The 18506-nt window shown below is 39.3% G+C and overlaps 1 pseudogene; it reads right to left on the bottom strand.

Annotated features, from left to right (window-relative positions):
- Positions 1-17322: 17322 nt before the first annotated feature.
- On the bottom strand, positions 17323-18257 carry LOC138438238 (protein tyrosine phosphatase type IVA 1 pseudogene; annotated as a pseudogene).
- Positions 18258-18506: the final 249 nt, after the last annotated feature.

Raw genomic sequence — 18506 nt, 5'->3', positions numbered from 1 at the left:
TAATTTATAAAACATATTCAGTGTAGATCATGTCATAACTCCTAATAACTTCTCAAAAGGGAATTGGCAAGACCATTAAGCAGGACTGACAAAGCGGAAAAAGTGTCCCTGCTTTGGTCTGTATTGTCTTCACCATCAGTGTGGTTGGCCTTTTCTTGTCTGATTTTCTGTCTTCCCTATCATTCATGCCCCCATGAGGTATATATGCAGCAGTTGTTTCCCTGGGCAAGATTTTAATAAATATTGTAGAAGATTCTTAGGAACTATCATTGCATTTATTCAAAGTTCAGATTTTCCATGGACTCTTTTATAAGTATATTCTAAAAGCAGGTTTTCATGTTTCTAATGTATTCTGAAAACTAGCTCATGTTCTTATTATATAAATGGAGTATGGTGCATCTTCTCTTGTGAACGGCAGATGTGTGTGTGTGTGTGTGTGTGTGTGTGTGTGTGCGCATATACATGGGTATATGTGTGAATGTGGTATGCCTGTGTGTGAATGTGAATTGTGTGTCCATGACAGAAAGAGTTTATAGGCTTTGTGTTGGGAAGACAAAAGGTTTTTCCGTGAGGCATAACCTAAAAAAAATTCTTCTCCTTGACCTAAGAATGAAAGTGAGAGTGTTAGTCACTTAGTCGTGTCTGACTGTTTGTGACCCCCTGGACTGCAGCCCACCAGGCTCCTCTGTCCGTGGAATTCTCCAGGCAAGAATACCGGAATGGCTGGCCATTCCTTTCCCCAGGAGATCTTCCTGACCCAGGAATAGAAACCCTTTCTCCTGCATTGCAGGCAGATTCTGTACCATCTGAGCCATCAGGCCTAAGAATGATGAATGGTGAAACTCCCTGACTACCAGTATTAATTTCTCCTTACATTTTACTTGCCTTTGATTATGTTGATGACAATAATTATAGGATTGAACCACTTTTAAAAATGAGCCACTAGGTTCTTTTACAGATTGTTTTCAAATAAAGTTGAGCTTGGAGTCTCCAAATCCTAGCCTCAGTTACCAGGGAGTTTGCCTTAAAGCTCTGCTCTGGTACAGAAAAAGCATGCTATGTGTAGGTCAGAGCACAGGAGGTCAGGCATGCTTTTTAGTTTCCTTGGACTTCCCTGGTGGCTCAGATGGTAAAGAATCTGCCTACAATGCAGGAGACCTGGGTTTGATCCCTGGGTCGGAAAGATCTCCTGGAGAAGGGAATGACTACCCACTCCAGTATTCTTACCTGGAGAATCCCATGGACAGAGGAGCCAGGTGGGCTGTCGTCCATAGGGTCGCAAGAGTTGGACATGACACTTTCACTACTTTCTCACCTGTTTTTAGGCCTCTGTAATATTAGTGAATCTTCGTGTCACCTGGCAGATAGCAGAGAATCAATGGAAAAGTTTGCAGATGGGAAGAGATGACTATTGATACCATCTTTTCTTAATTTCACTCTTTATGAAAGTCACTGAAATGATTATAACCTAGACATCAAGTAGTAAACACTCTTCTTTGGCTCAATCCTTATGCTTAAAAGACCTTTGGTGCATAGGGCTTTAGGAGGAAGCTTTAATACTGAGATGTCTGAGTTCTGATCTCTCTGATGAGTCAGCTGTCTCTCTAGCTGCTACAAGATCCTTGGAAAATACATTAATTCTTGTCAAATTTTCCCTCTGGGTCTTCCAACTAGTGTTCAATCAGAAACAATGACCTTTTTTTTTTTTTTTTTAATTTTAGCATCTAGTGGTAGAATAGCTTAAGATGCCACAGTATCTGAATGTTAGCCCCAAAAGTTACAACTTTTCATGACTCACGATGAAGCTGAACCCAAATTTGAAATTCTAAGTGGGAGAGGTTGATAAATATTTAAATCTCAATTTGACTTCATGAGAATGTTGTCTTTAGAAGAAAGAAAACTTTAGCTTGCCCTAGTTTTATAGTGTTCCTAATGGTGAAAGTTAGACAAGTACAGTCTCTCCCACACCATGTCTACTCCTTGGCAGTGGCTCTCAGGCAATCGAATTTGAAATACTTCAGGTGCAAAGTAGGAAAAGTGAATGGACAGTGTACCAGTGAATATACCACTCTATCATATATAAGATCTTTGTCACTGGAGATCCATTAGGAAAGTTTTGCATACAGAAAGGGATGAAATAGCTCAAGAGGAAAACTAGAAAAGAAAGAGTTCAAGTGCAAATTATACACCCTATAATCAAAGTCAAAAGTCTGACGCAGGATGCAGCATGCTTGGGGCTGGTGCATGGGGATGACCCAGAAAGATGTTATGGGGAGGGAGGTGGGAGGGGGGTTCATGTTTGGGAATGCATGTAAGAATTAAAGATTTTAAAATTTAAAAAATAAAAAACTAAAAAAAAAAAAATAATTATTATAAAAACAAAAAAAAAATAAGCTGTTCCCACAGGAAAAACAATAGAATATTTACTTTTAAGGTATTTGTCCTTCTTCAGAATACATTTGCACTTCTGATTAACTGCTTTTCAAAAATTGCATGTGATTAAGATATTATCCCCTCCTCCTTGACATTTGGAATTTTAATTTCTGAAATGAAGAATCCAAAAATATTGTAAGTATGTGCCAGAACAGTGAAAACTGAATGTTTTATAATAATTACTGGGTCATGGGAAGTATGCTAAGAGCTTTCCAAGTGTTCATGTATCCAATCCTCACAACTCTCTAAGGAGGTAGGTGCTGCTATTTTATTAGATATGAGACACTGAACCAAAAAGATGGGGAACTTAGATTTGAATATGTGTGTCCAGTGGAAGAGATCAAAGTCTTAATTCACAGGCTTTGCTGCCATGGAAATCATTTGTTGATATGATGCATCAGATTCAAATAAAGTGAGTTTCTAACTTTCATGATGTCATCATTCAGTGTACATAAAAAAAAAAAAAAGATCGTTATTTGTTTTGAATTCTTTGTTGAACCAACCAGTAACTTCCAGTTATTGCATTGTAGATTCTTGGTCATTCAGCTAGTCAGCTACACTTGTTGGCAATCCACTTTTTTCTTTCTTGAGTTTTTACATTTCTCCCATAGTCTTGTTGAAGCAAATGGAAGCCTAGTGATATTAGTCATCTTACGGCATTTTTCACGAGCACAATAAATTCATTTTGCCCACTTTGGGGGCAATTCAGGGAGGTGGAAATGTAATGATATTCCACAAGTGTGGCTTCACTTAGTGAATTCTTTCCAAAGAGAATAGTATGGAAAGGGAGGGAGAAAAAGTAGCTTTGCAGTGCAGGAAGCTGACAGACACCACCTCGGACAGATGATCAAGGTCAACAGCCACAGTGATAAGTCATGTTGATGGTATGAAACCCTTGATGTGGTGTGAGGAAAATAGCATGTTACCTCTGTGGTTCCCTTCTAAAAAACACGTCACCCTAGTCTAATCATGAGAAATACATCAGAAAAATCCCAACTAAAAGACATTTTACAGATACTTAACTAGTCAGTAATCCTCAAAACTGTCAAGGATCAACTGAAAAACTGTCATAGCCACAAGGAGCCTACAGAGCCACAGACAAGACAAAATGTAATGTTTTATCATAGATGGGATCCTGGGATGCTAAAAGGACATTAGGTACAAACTAAGGAAATCTGAATAAAGTATAGACTTTAGTTAATAACATATCAATATTGGTTCATTAATTGTGACAAAAGGATCACACTAATGTAAGACGTTAATAACAGGAGAAACTGGGTTTGGAATACATAGGAAATCTCTCTGCAACCTTTGCATTTTTCTGTAAAAACCTAAAACTGTTCTAAATAAAAAGTTTATTTAAAAAGTGCTGGGAAAAAATCCTCAGTTCAGTTTAGTTGCTCAGTCGTGTCCGACTCTTTGCAACCCCATGAATCGCCGCACGCCAGGCCTCTCTGTCCATCAGCAACTCCCGGAGTTCACTCAGACTCACGTCCATCCTAGCACTCATTTAAGCATCTGTTGATTTGTATCCTGTATTGTTACATATTTCTTTGATTTCTTTCTCTAATGTGATAACTTCATTAGACAGTCGGAGAGGGAAAGTTGCTTATTTGTTTAATCTTTTAACAAGCATATGTTTAATAGTAATAATAATAGCTAACTTTGTTAAGTATTATTTGACAGATAGTGTGCTAAAAACTTGACTTCATTATCTTACACAGTTCTTACATCAATGTTTTGAGCTAGTTATTGTTACCACCCTTACTTTGCAGGTGAGGAAACTGAAGCTTGAAGAAGTAAATAGATTGTCAAGTGTTATTAGACTAACTTCTTTCAAATATTTACTTATTTGACTGCTTTGGTTTAGTTGCAGCACGTGGGATCTTTTGTTGCAGCATCCAAACTCTCTAGGTGCAGCTCGCAGCCTTAGTTGCTTCAAAACATGTGTGATCTTAGTTTCCTGGCCAGGGATCAGATGTGTACCCTACCTTGCCAGATGGAGTCTTAACCATAGAGTAGGCTGTGTTTGGCTAAATTGCAGAACCAGGATGTGACACTAGCAGACTGCCCATGGTCTGTTTGCTCTTAGACAGTTTATCAGGAAAGGTTGCATTCATCTGCATATAACAGAAGTTCAACTACAAATGCTGGAGTTTCTTTTCCTCGAGTAAGAAAGATCAGGCTTGTGTGGCTGATCCAAGATATAACCAAGGGCTCCAACTACTGGATTTCTCCTCCTTCATCTTGAGTGTATGGCTCTCCCTCTTATAATCCAGCCTCATGGATTATTCTAGGATAAAGGAAGGAAGTCCTATAAAATAAAGGGTGACACAAATATCAGGAAAGCAAAACTTCTCTCAAATTGCTAGCAATCTTCTGTGAATGTTATTGTCAGCGTGCTGTCATCTAGCTACAAGAGGGACTGGAAAGTTAGTTCTTTTTTTTTTTTTTAAATTTAAAATGAGAAGTTTAAGGCAGAAATTCCTATTCAGAACAAAACAGGATTGGATTTGTAAGGAGAAACAGGAGGCTGTCTAGCACAGAGGTGGTGAATGAATTAAAGATGGATATTGGGGAGCAGCTGGGATGTCTGCCGCAGTCATTGAGCTCTGCTGAGCCCCAGATCCACTCCAAACACTGTTCCTACTCTTACCTGACTTATGATTAGAGGAGACGATCTTATAGGCCATGTGGAATTGTAGAGACACTCACAGGGAGAAAGGAGTGGCACTGAAACTCAGCCTGAAGTGAAGAGGGCTTCCTGGAGGAAGGGGCATTTGAACATAGAATAAAAGGGTGAATAAAAAGGATGAAAGGAAGGGAAAGTTTATGTCAGGCATTCAGGTGAAAACACATGGTGCATATTAGGGACCAAAAACAACTTAACATTGAGGAAACTCTGTTAGTTTCCCCTGATGCACCTCTCCAAACTGTACTGGTCTCTGTCTTCCTGTCTCTCACCTCCTCATCTCTTAAGTCTCAGTGTAAATAAATGCCTTCTCAGGGAGTCTTCCTCTTGGCCCCACCTGTTAATCTCTAACTTAGTTTTGGTCCTCTTCATCTTAATATTTACTCTGTACCAAGCACACCATAAATAATCAACACATATTTGTAGAATGGCAGAAATTATAGTTATTTAATTTACATTTAGAGGTATGAATCTCAAATTATTTTCTTCTGCAGGCATGCCCATCAGATATGTATTAATAATCTTTGATTCTCTGTGAACAGTAGTCTTACAGTTTTCTTCTTTCACTCCTGAGATGTCTTTTACAGTTTGATTGATCAAGAACTAAAGGCACTGTAGGGATCGTGTCTAATAGGTCTCTGGAATCTTCAAAGGATTTGATATATTTACTTATGGTGGTGGTAGTAGTACTGAAAGTCGTTCAGTCATGTCCGACTCTTTGCAACCCCATGGACTATATAGTTCATGGAATTCTCCAGGCCAGAATACTGGAGTGGGTAGCTGTTCTCTTCTCCAGGGGATCTTCCCAACCCAGGGATCAAACCCAGGTCTCCCACATTGCAGGTGGATTCTTCACCAGCTGAGACACCAGGGAAGCCCTTACTTATGGTAGAAGAACAATATTTATTGTTACTGAGTGTGCATGTAATATAAAACCAGAGACTCATGAAAATGTATTAAATGTAACTGTTTCTATTGTGAAAGCAACTGGGAAGTTCATTTCTACCATCATTTAAAAAGATTCTGGTTCTATTTATCAGTACATCAGTTGAAGGCAATGGCAACCCACTCCAGTACTCTTGCCTGGAAAATCCCATGGGCAGAGGAGCCCGGTAGGCTGTCGTCAATGGGGTCGCTAAGAGTTGGACACGACTGAGTGACTTCACTTTCACTTTTCACTTTGATGCATTGGAGAAGGAAATGGCAACCCACTCCAGTGTTCTTGCCTGGAGAATCCCAGGGATGGGGGAGCCTGGTGGGCTGCCATCTGTGGGGTCGCACAGAGTCGGACACGACTGAAGCGACTTAGCAGCAGCAACAGTTGATATATTTGCAGGTTAAAAAAAAATTTAGCTACTGTTGAGTGCTATAACACAGTAGACTAGAATTCATGACTTTATTTTATGATTCAGATTTCTACATGATTGCAGAGAGATGTTTTTGTATATAGTTTCTCTGCCTGCTGAGGACCCATCAACTGCAAAGAAGTATAGTAATAAGAAAAATAAATTTGTTTTTCAGAAATTCTGAAACAATTGAATGCAATCTGTAGAAATTTGTTCTCATTGGATACTCCTGATTTACACTGGCATAGCAAGTTTCCCAGTAGTCTTATTCTTTATTTATGATGCATTTTCTTCTTTTGCCTCATGTGGTGTCACAGCAAGTAATCTTGTTTTAAAATGACAAGAAACCATGAGACCAATCTTCCAGAGTGGAGTTCAAGACTCCCTTGAGAGCTTCAGGACCTCATGTAAAGTTATCAAAGTATTATCTGGGGGAGAAAGGTTAAGGGAAGATTGGGAACATTGTCCAGGAGGGAATGTTGGCGGTGAGTGGAGGAGAACAAAACTATAGATCATGGGCCAAAAGGAAACAATCAGAGACCCAGAGAAAGAGCTATATGTAAGTAAGCTTTGTCATCAGATTCAGAAAATGATGACTGTCCTTGACAGCTGGGCAGCTTTATTCACTGAGGCTTTAGGATTATCACAAAAGTATAGAATTAACCTCACAAATCAGAGTAGTCAGACATTGTAATGGGGAGGGTTGCAGATGGAGATTCTGCATCAGAACCCCATAGAGAACATATCTGGGTCAAACAGATCATGACCTGATGCTCTTTCTCCGAGATTCTCCCTGATTCTGTCCAAGGTCATTTCCTAAGGTCTCCCTAGGCCAGACAGGCCATGACACGTTTCTTCAGGTCTGTTTCATGCGTATGTGCTCATTCAGCAGTGTCCTACTCTTTGTGACCCCGTGGACTGCAGCCCGCCAGGTTCCTCTGTCCATGTGATTTCCAAGGCAAGAATACTGGAGTGGGTTGCTGTTTCCTATTCCAGAGGATCTTCCCAACCCAGGGACTGAACCCATGTCTCTTGTGTCTTCTGCATTGACATGTGGATTCTTTCTTCAGGTCTGTTACATAGAACTGATAAAAGTCCTATGACTCAAAATATCTTCTGTTTCAAGTATCACCCTTTCCTATCGTGGGTTCCCACTGCCTCCATTTTTTCTCCCTCAGTGATGTGCAATTGTAGGTTTGAGGGGAAATTCTGGGCTACCTTCTTCACATAAAGAGGCAGCACTGGTAGCTTTAAATGGAAAAACTATCTCAGGGATCCAAAGCACAGATTTTGACATCTTTTCTGCATGACAACTCAGAATTAGCAGGCTTATCCCCAATTTATAGTGCATAATGCATTATATAGGATTGCCACTTAAATGGGAATATTGTTAAGTAGTATCCTCCAAAAATGGGAAACTCTTAATAATGGTTGGAAACTAGGTCCTTTAGATTTCTATGAGGTTTTTACCAAGAGAAATTGACATAATGGTTGAAGCATGCTTGCTCTTATGGGTGTTAGCTGCTAGCAGCATTTAGTCTCACCCAGGGAATGGGAACAAGTTGAAGATTAAATTCATTGATGATGATATTTCAGGAACATTGAAGGTACCTGGGGACTTTAAGGACTTTACAACATAGGTATACAGGTGTTACTTCTGGAGAAGCAGTATTTGGAGAAAAAGATATTTATACTGGAGTCTGAAATGATAGCTCAGATGGTAAAGAATCTGCCTTCAGTGCAGGGTTCGATTCCTAGGTTGGGAAGATACCCTGGAGAAGGGAATGGCAACCCACCCCAGCATTCTTGCCTAGAGAATTCCACGGACAGACCATGGGGTTGCAAAGAGTCGGACACAACTGAGTGACTAACACGCACATGCGCAACCAGAGTAAAGGGAAGGTGGGGAATTTGAGGTGGTAGAGAGGAGCATTCCAGGCAGAGGCAAGAGAGTGTTCACAGCTTGAGAGTCTGTGGCATGTTTGGGAGAACTAACTGACCACTGAGGGAGAAGCACAAAGATGAGGTTTGGGACGTGAGCAAGGTGAGGCTGTGAACAACCCATGAAATGATTCAGAGTTATGGTGAGTGTGCAAGTTCATTTTGAAAGCAGTGGGGACCCCCGAAGACTGTTAACCAAGGCAGTTATATAATCAGAGACAGTTTGTAAAGATTCTTCTGTCTTATAGAGAGGAGGACAGAAACCAACAAAGGACAGGGGGAGTGGGTGGGAAGATCTTGGAGAAAAAGATGGGTGACCTGAACTTGATCAGTGTCTTGGTTACACTTTGTTGCATAACAATTCTCCCTCCTTCCACTAGAAATAACTTAGTGGATAAAACACCAACTATTCTATTATAATTTTGGTGAGTAAGGATTTGCATGGGGCATGGATTGTCTCTGCTGCTTAATGACTGGACTCTCAGTGAGGGATGGATAAATGTCTGCACAGGCCCTTCTCTCTGGAATCTTGTTTTATCTGCTAGGGAAGCAATGTCCAGGATGGCTCCTTACTTGCCTTCTTCATAGTTACATGCATAAGGAAGAATGAATATCTCCTTTAATCTGGGTTCCCATAAATATTTTATACATCTTTTTATTATAAACTCATCACATTGATTGTATTTTATGAATAGAATGATATATGTACAGCATTTCCCCTTTTATCATTTTCAGTCTGAAACCAAGAAGCTACTCAGTATATATTTTACCACAATTGAATTTAAAATTACAAAATAAAAGAATATTTATGTAAACATTTCAGACTCCAACAATTAAATTGGCATCAGTTTTTAATTAGGATACTAGTGTAGCAAACAGCAGAAGTAAAAAACTCAGTCTTTTCACATGTAAAAATTAATGTTCTTTTGTTAACTAATGATAAGAAAAGATTGTTAAACATCAATGTGCAGCTCAAATGTTATGCTTAATCATCAAAGCAGCTAAATTGGCCCCTTTTAATACATGCTGTTTCTTCTTTTAATCGCCTTGATCCTGCCTTTTATGTATCTTAATAAACTATATGGTAAATATACCCTAACCCTTCTATCTTTTGAAAAGAGTTGGGCTAGAAAAAGTAAATACATGAATAGATGCAGATAAATGTTTATATCATCAACCAGAGAGATATTTATGCCTTTTAACATCAAAAAGTTGATTATTTTAGTTGGTTAATTAATGGAATACTATTTATATTTGCCTCCCACATATTTGTCTCCGTTTAATGGTCTGGAAAAGAGAGATAGTAATAAAGCAATGAAAATTTTAATGATATTAAACGTGGTGGCTTGGCAAGCAACTATAGGAATAGAGGAACTATATGAATGAGCCTTAAGAATTCAGAAAATCTGAGCAGAAGGGAAAAGTAGGCTCAAGCAGGAATTAAATGCAGATTAAGACATCTGGAGAGAGGCATTAAATGAAAACGTTCAGGAGGCAGGTAAAATTGTAAAGGCTGTGAGAAAGCGGTACTGAGGTTATAGAACATTAGCTATTTGATTAAGTAGAGGCAACATACTGAAAAATTCACTTTTGGGTCTCTAATTTTGAATCCCTCTACAGAAAAGTGATAGATTATGTATCTCTTGAAAGAACTTTAGAGTTTCAGAAGCTTCGATGGAAGTGCTGTATAATTACCAGAATGAGGCAACTGCCTAGTATTTTATTACAGGATCCCCACCTGCTCCTCCCATTTCTTTCACACTGAAAAAGGAAGCATACAAAACTCTCTATCAAGGGAACCACTAACGTGAGGAATAAGAAAAGCACTCATATACAGAGTCCTCCAGAACGCAACATCCTTTATTAATTGTGAGGTTCTCATCCCCCACTTATTTAAAAATGGTTTTATGCAAAGAGCAGCCCCCTCTGTGGCTCAGCTGGTAAAGAATCCGCTTGCAATGTGGGAGACTTGGGTTTGATCCCTGGCTTGGGAAGATTCCCCTGGAGAAGGGAAAGGCTACCCACTCCAGTATTCTGGCCTGGAGAATTCCATTTACTGTACAGTCCATGGGGTCACAAAGAAACAGACATGACTGAGCGACTTCCACGTCCACTTCACTTTATGCAAATGTAACGCTGCAAGGCAAGTATTGGTGTCCAGTGTCTGTGTCATACATCTGACTGTAAAAGGAGGACTGACTGTCCCATATTCACTTTATTAAAGTTGTTACTGACGGCAATTCAAAAGGTAAAAACGTTCAGTTGTGAGATGATGAGTACCAGGGAGGTAATGTACAACAAAATCAGTATAATTAACACTGCTGTATGTTACATATGAAAGCTGTTGAGAGATTTACTCCTGAGTCCTTATCACAAGAAAAAGTTTGTTTTCTGTTTCTCTGATTTTGTATATATATGAGATGATGGATGTTCACTAAATTATTGTAATAATCATTTCAAGATGTTATGTAATTCAAATCATTATATTGTGCACATATACAGTGCTTTATGGCAATTATATCTCAATAAAACTGGAAGAAAAAATAAATACAAAAATCTTCCAAGGAGAAAACGTGTGTTATTACTGAGGAAAGTTTAAAACATAAAAACATAGAAAATTAGTTTGGAGGATTCCCGAGTACAAATTCCAGCTTATCAACTCATGTCCAATCTTCTTTCTTCTATACACCCTTATGCCCATGCAGTCACCTCAAAGTCTAGGTTGTGTTAAAGCATATCCCACCCATCTAGATAGTGTATATATCTAAAAGATAAGTATATGTGGGGCTTCCCAGGTGGCTGATTGGTAAAGGATCCACCCCAATGCAGGAGATGCAGGTTCTATTCTTGGGTCAGGAAGATCCCCTGGAGAAGGAAATGGAAACCCACTCCTGCATTATTGCCTGGGAAATCCCTTGGACAGAAGAGCCTTGTGGGCTACAGTCCATGGGGTTGCAAAGAGTTGGACACACTGAGCATGCAGACACACACACACACACACACACACACACATACCTATCAGCATTATAAATGTGTCATTACAGTTTGTAGAACATTGTTGATACTTCCTTAATAACTTCATATTCACTTTTATATCTTGAAGGCTCAGCCGAGTCCCCCCAGAGTAGTAATCATTAAGTATATGAATGAACGAGTGAATACTTCTTCCCACTTATTATTTATTCAAGAACACAATATCACTGCTTGCAGATTATTTCTGCTCCTTTTTGTCTCTCAAAACCCATCCAGAAGACCTCTTTTCTGTGAAGATGTCCACAGTATTCTTAAATAAAGCTAATTGCTTCAAATTTTATCCCACTGTTATAAATCCTGAATGTTTTTGAGCACTGACAGTGTGCTGGGAACCATGCTAAACACAGCATGGATCCATATGTTTCGGATTCAGTTTGATTCTAGAGTCTATGCTTGTCACCATTTTTATTTGTCTTTGTACTTCATGTACCACCAAAGTGTCTGATACATCATAGAAACTTAAAAAAAAAGAATTATTGAGGGAAGAAAGAATGGAAAGAAGGAAGGAAGGGAGATAGAGAGATGGAGAGGAAAAGGAGAGAAAGGGAAGGAAGATGGGAGATGAAAAAGAGAGGGAGCGGGAAGGAAGGAAGGGAGGGAGGAAACTACTGGGACTACTTGCGAATGAGAAAAAAGACAGTTATATAGCACTATACAGTTTCAACTATACAGTGTTTTCATTTATCTTATGTACTTTTCTTCATAAGCTAACAGATAGATATTAAGCCATTTGAAGATCTGACTCCGCAGTCTGTTCTGTTCAGAATCTAAAAAGTCAGTGATATTTGTCTTTTGATATGTCTGGAATCCCAACAGAAAGAGCTCAGTGGCCCCTGCCTGGAATACAGGACTCTGGATCAGGGGTCTGCAGTGTTCCTGAAGAGGAGCAGAATGTGGAGCACTCGAACCTTGGAATGATGAAGACTGATGATCTGGCAGAGGGTCGGAGGGGAGTGTCTAGAGTCAGGGAAACCAGAAGTGTGATGTGGAGGAGGGTGTGGGTGAGGGATGGTGACAAGGCAGCATTGAGCCGCCTGTCTCCCCATTGCGTGCTGTAAGCTGGCGAAAATCATGGCCCTGGAGTCCACCTGGACCACCCGCAAAGAACTGCCTCTTACAAGGTGGTCTCAGTGGCAAGGTGGCTCCATGTGGTAATTTATTATGTCTAAGCTCCAGCTAATCTGAACTAACCCCTCAGCTTCACCCTGTAAATCTCTCACAGAACTCTCATTGAGTTTTTATAGTTTTTGTCACACTCTGTACTTCAATATTAAAAAAAAAATTTCCATTAATTGTCACCATAACTACATTATAAACTCTATGGTGGCAAGAGCAATGTCTGTTTTGTCACCAAATATAAGACCAAGAATAGTTCTTGAAACATAACAGTCAATTGCCTAGTAAATACATGATGAATAAATAGGTGAATTAATGAATGAATAAAGCATATGTCAGGTTTTTTTTGTAACTTAGAGTGTTAATACCATTTTCACAAAGTGTGGGATGTGATTTTGCAAATGTGATGTACTTACAGTTTCCAGTTTTAATTGAATGACTTTATTGAGTGTTGCCTTTGTGCACAAAATATTTTATATTTACACTTAGGTATAAGTTGATATAAGTGTAAATAATAATTAAGGGAAAAAAAGACAAATATAAAACCCCAAGGGACAATTACACATAGCAGTGTAGGTATCTGTTTAGTTATAAAACTTACAAATGGATCTTACTTAAATAATCCAGTCCCCTTTCCTCCGTCATTTTAGAAATTAAGCTAAGAGTTTTACACAAGATCATAGTTAATTAATAGTGAAACTGGGACCAGGTTGAAGGCCTTTTTCTTTTAACCCTGTCATTTTTTCTTAATTCATCCTACCTCACACTGTCATAATAAATTCACCTTTAAAATTTCTTGGTTTATGGTAGCTAAATCTGAAAAGTTAGCAATGTATTTCAAGTGTGAAAGAGATGATTTGAAAAATCCAGTGGGCTAAATTGTGAACAGCTTTGTTTGCCAAACCAAAAGATTGGAAGCTTTCTTCAATAACCAACGGAAACAAGAGTTTTGAGGAAGAAACCGAAAGCTTAAAAACAATTTGAGAGTGAAGTGATCAGCTTTATTTTCTAAATTCATAAAATAAATAAAGTTTTCTCTGGAAGCAACTTGGGAAATGTAAGAGGAAAAAAATCAGGCGATGATTCAGCAGTTCTGGGAGACTTGGTGCAGTGGCAGCAAATGTCAAAAAAGAATAGAATTTTCAAGTCACTTCTGAGACATGACTTAGATTTGGTATCCATCTGGATAAGATGGTAGTGAGAAAGATAAGTGAATGGAGCCTGTTTAGGCTTCTCAGTGTGAAGCTTGGTGGAGAGTTATGGTTTCTAGGAAACTAAAGTTTTTGAAGAAATTAACATTTGAGACATCTGTCTTCATCCGTGCGTGCTGTGTGGTTGGATGTGCCTCCTTGTGGGTCCATGGGAAGGTTCCTGGTGGTTCACTGGACAGGCCCTTAGTTGGGCAAGATTGGCTCCAGGCTACAGCTGGGAAGGGCTAGAACCAAGTCACAGGGCCGCTTCAGAATCTATAGCTGACAGTGGTCAGAAGGCCGACATTCAGAGGCACAGATCTCTGAATCTCCCATCAGGTTGCTGGGTAGTCTGGACTGCTCCTGGGCTGCAGCTGAGAGGGGCTTATACTGTGTCATGGGGCCACTTCAGTGGTGGGACACCTTGGAGGCACCCATGAGCATGGCTCTCTCCAGGTCCCTGGGTGGCTAGATTGCTTCTGGACCAAGGCTTTGAGTGCTGAAGTCAGGTTACAGAGTTGCTCCAAGATCCAAAGTCAGAGCAAGATCCAAAGTAAGTCAATGAACTTACTTTAGGGGCAGAAATGGCCTGGGCTGGACATGTGTCACTCTGGGTTCCTGGGCAGTTAGGACTGACAGCTCTGAGGGACAGGGCAGGGTCACATACCACTTCAGGACCACAGCTGGCACTGAGTTCAGTAGGCACAGGTAGATATGACTCCTCCTGGGTGCCTTGGTGGACGGTGCATATGAACAAGTTTGTGGTAGAGTCCAGAGTGGTCTGCGGTCAGAAACACAGTTGAGTCTACCACCTGGGCCGAGATCTGCTTTCTCAAAATGAACTTCCTTGGTCTTGGGATTCATCAGCGTTCCACAGTCTCCTACCTGTATCCTGTACATCCACAGAGGCACTTCTGTCTGTGGATGGTTACCAAATCATTGTTGCTGAGTAGAGATGCAAGAGGGAGGCCTCCTATTTCACTGTGTTGCTGACGTCACTCACCCTCACACTTCTCTTTGATTAATATGTCACAGTTATCTACTTTATTTATTACACTTCATATAGAAACAGGACTTTTCGACCATTTACTAATTTATGGACGACGGCTGGGGCATATTGAATTTTGCTATTATGCTGTTCAATCACAGTTTCCATTGCAATTTTATATTTGTCTCCTCTGACCTAGAAAACTAAGATCATGGCATCCGGTCCCATCACTTCATGGCAAATAGATGGGGAAGCAGTGGAAACAGTGTCAGACTTTATTTTTGGGGGCTCCAAAATCACTACAGATGGTGATTGCAGCCATGAAATTAAAAGACACTTACTTCTTGGAAGGAAAGTTATGACCAACCTAGATAGCATATTCAAAAGCAGAGACATGACTTTGCCAACAAAGGTCCGTCTAGTCAAGGCTATGATTTTTCCAGTGGTCATGTATGGATGTGAGAGTTGGACTGTGAAGAAAGCTGAGCGCCAAAGAATTGATGCTTTTGAACTGTGGTGTTGGAGAAGACTCTTGAGAGTCCCTTGGACTGCAAGGAGATCCAACCAGTCCATTCTGAAGGAGATCATTCCTGGGTGTTCACTGGAAGGACTGATGCTGAAGCTGAAATTCCAGTATGTTGGCCACCTCATGTGAAGAATTGACTTATTGGAAGAGACCCTGATGCTGGGAGGGATTGGGGGCAGGAGGAGAAGGGGACAACAGAGGATGAGATGGCTGGATGGCATCACCGACTCCATGGACATGAGTTTGAGTAAACTCCAGGAGTTGGTGATGGACAGGAGGGCCTGGCGTGCTGTGATTCATGGGGTAGCAAAGAGTCAGACACGACCTGGCAACTGAACTGAACTGAGCTGTGTTTCTTTAGTAGTAGATGTAAAGAGATGACCATATTAGACTTGCTTGTCACTTGTTTTGAAGTTGTATGAAAATGCTGTTTGATAAATTATTAAGGATAAAATATGCACATTTAAAAACATCAGTCTGTGATTATTTTACCCTGAATACCTCTGTTAGAGAAGAATGCATCTTTGAAAAGAAAAACTATTCCAAATTTCCTTCTAAAGTATCTATAATATTCCTTAAACTCATAACATCTTTAATTAGGCATTGTGAGCTATTAGAAGCTCTACTAGTTATGTATTATTTCTAACAATTTGGTTTAGAAAATAGAGATAAAACCATCATTACATAGTAACATCTGAAGCAATATGTTGTTGAGTTAGTTTTGAAAGATTAACCACTGATTAACAGTGACACAATTATTGTTCATTTTTGGAGTTAAGAAGTAGGAAATTGCAGAAATTAGGAATTTTGCTCTCAGGGCATAAGTTAGAATCTTCTGCATATACACATGTACGCGTGGTACAGTATCCCAGGATATCTATCATGGTACCTGGAGTAGTGCTGTTGATTGGCGTTGGCTGCAAGAATGCCTACAGCAACTTCAGTCCTAACCCCTTCCAGATATTCTGCTTCAGGCAACTCATGGAATAGCATGGGGACTTGTGGGAACACCAAACATAAGAAGAAACCCATCACAGACATTGGGATTTTTAATCGAGGAGCAAAATGGTTACTAAAGTTAAAATTTTTGTGAAATCTCAAATGGGCATTTTTTTTCCATCTGTATGATTTTGTAGAACTAAAAAAAGATCAGTTAAGTCTGTAATACTGATAGAACTGAATGTGGGTTCATGTAATAAATGTACAGCTCAAATATATATATATGACAATAAATGCATATCATCATTTATTTAATGTTTAAGCTCTTGTACTAGATTTTTACAAGCTGCTGAACACTGACAAATTATTTCTCCCACAGAACTATAACCACTTGTTCCCAGACAGTATAAATATATGGTTGAGCTAATGTTAATACCCATCACCATTTTATCAATTACATAATAAAACAAATTGTCAAGTATCCAAATATTAAGTTACACAGCTCAAAAGGTATATAAAATATTAAATGTCTGCTCAATTCATTAGCAGAAACCCACTTATTTTTGCAAGAGAGGCTGGGAATCACACTTCAAACAAAACTAAGTCGGTAAACAACTTCAGGTAAGTATGAAAAAAAATTACAAGAATTTCAGAAATTTTGATTAAGAATTGTTTTAGTTGCAGTAACAAAGTATTTCTACCTTTTAAAAATATTTACTAAATTAAAGTGCATATTCTACATGTTCTGCACAAGTCAAAGGCAACATTTTACTAAAAATACTTAATAGCCCCCTCCCATTCTTTTTTCAGGCCCTCCCTGTAAGTTGCACCCCAAAGTGCAAACATTAAAATGAACTGTAAGGCTTTTGTCTGGAGACATTAAAGACATGTGTTTCTGTACAATGTAGATTTTCAAAATGGAGGCCTTCTACAACATAAAATGAGATTTATAGAAAGATATTTAAAAATCACTGTAAGACTCGGTTAATTAAAAAGGGAGCAAATCTGATGTATACTGGTATGAGTGTGGGAGATGTAAATATATTGTGAGCAAACTTCATAGGCCCTAGTTTCTGTGTTTGAAATGATGCAAGGAATAAACCACGTAAGGTCTAGAGTGTTCATAGTTCCTGGGATTTGTTCTATATGATACTAAAAATATACAAGTATTGTGCTGGGTATTTTGGCACCTAGTCTTTCTAAATTTCTTACATATTGGTAAGATTCTGGCATGGAAACAGATTTAATGACATGACACAATACGGCATGATTTCAGGGAAGGTCAGTTGGTACAAATTATAAGCACATATTCAATGCTGAGCAGCAAGAATTCTTTACTAGCATCCAAATAGGTTGATCATAACCTGAACAGGGACTACAATTCTGCCAGGCCTATGGCCTGGTGAAACTGCTTTTCACCACTCCTATGGAAGCTTCGTCAGACTTATTCACCAAGTCAACTGGGCTATCTGCTATGCACGACAAATTCCATCCTTTCTCAGGTTCCATTTCCAATCAATGGCACCATGCACCCTGGTTTTATTGAATGCAGCAGTTGTTTCTATGCCCATTGGAGTCTTTGAAGCACAGCTGCATGTTAGGATGATACTTCTCCAAATACAAAAGTTGCTTGCTGTTAAAAGCTCCTCGCCGCTTTTATGAACTGTACTGCATCTTCATATTTCATTCCACCTTCAATTAATGCTAGGGCAACAAGCACTGGAGTTCTGCCAAGCCTGCAACACAATCAACAGCAATACAACAACTAGGGTCTTCACGAAACTTAATTTTCACAAGACTTAACCAGTCATCAACAATCTGGTTAGATGGTGGTGCACCATCATCAAAAGGCCATTCGAGAACATGGATGCCTTCTTTCTCCACAAGAGTAGTGTTATAAGTTGCTTCACATACTCTTACGATTGTGGTAACCCCATACTTCTTAAGTTCCTCTATAAATTTGCTTAACGTTGCATTAGTTCAGTTCTGTGTAATAAATCTTATGCTCCTGTATGTAACTTCCACAGGAGCTGGGCGGTTCATTCGAGCCATGTTAATTTAGTTAAAAAACACTCAATAGGTATATGAAAGAATTTAAAAAACTGAATACAGAAATGATGCAAAGAAACACAGTCAACTTTAATATACTCCACTTGAAATTCTCAGTGCTTCAAGTATGAAGTTGGGAGTAATGAATGAATGAACCTCTTAACAAGAAGCAGCAATTCTTCAATCCAATAGTACTGAGGCAATAGAAAGGAAGTGCATTGAGGTTTACCCCATCCAGATCAGAACTTTTGTA

Source organism: Ovis canadensis, chromosome 3 (genome assembly GCF_042477335.2).
Source record: "Ovis canadensis isolate MfBH-ARS-UI-01 breed Bighorn chromosome 3, ARS-UI_OviCan_v2, whole genome shotgun sequence".
Taxonomy (NCBI): Eukaryota; Metazoa; Chordata; class Mammalia; order Artiodactyla; family Bovidae; genus Ovis; species Ovis canadensis.
The sequence above is the reverse complement of the archived record's forward strand: the minus strand, read 5'-3'. Positions and strand labels throughout refer to the sequence as shown.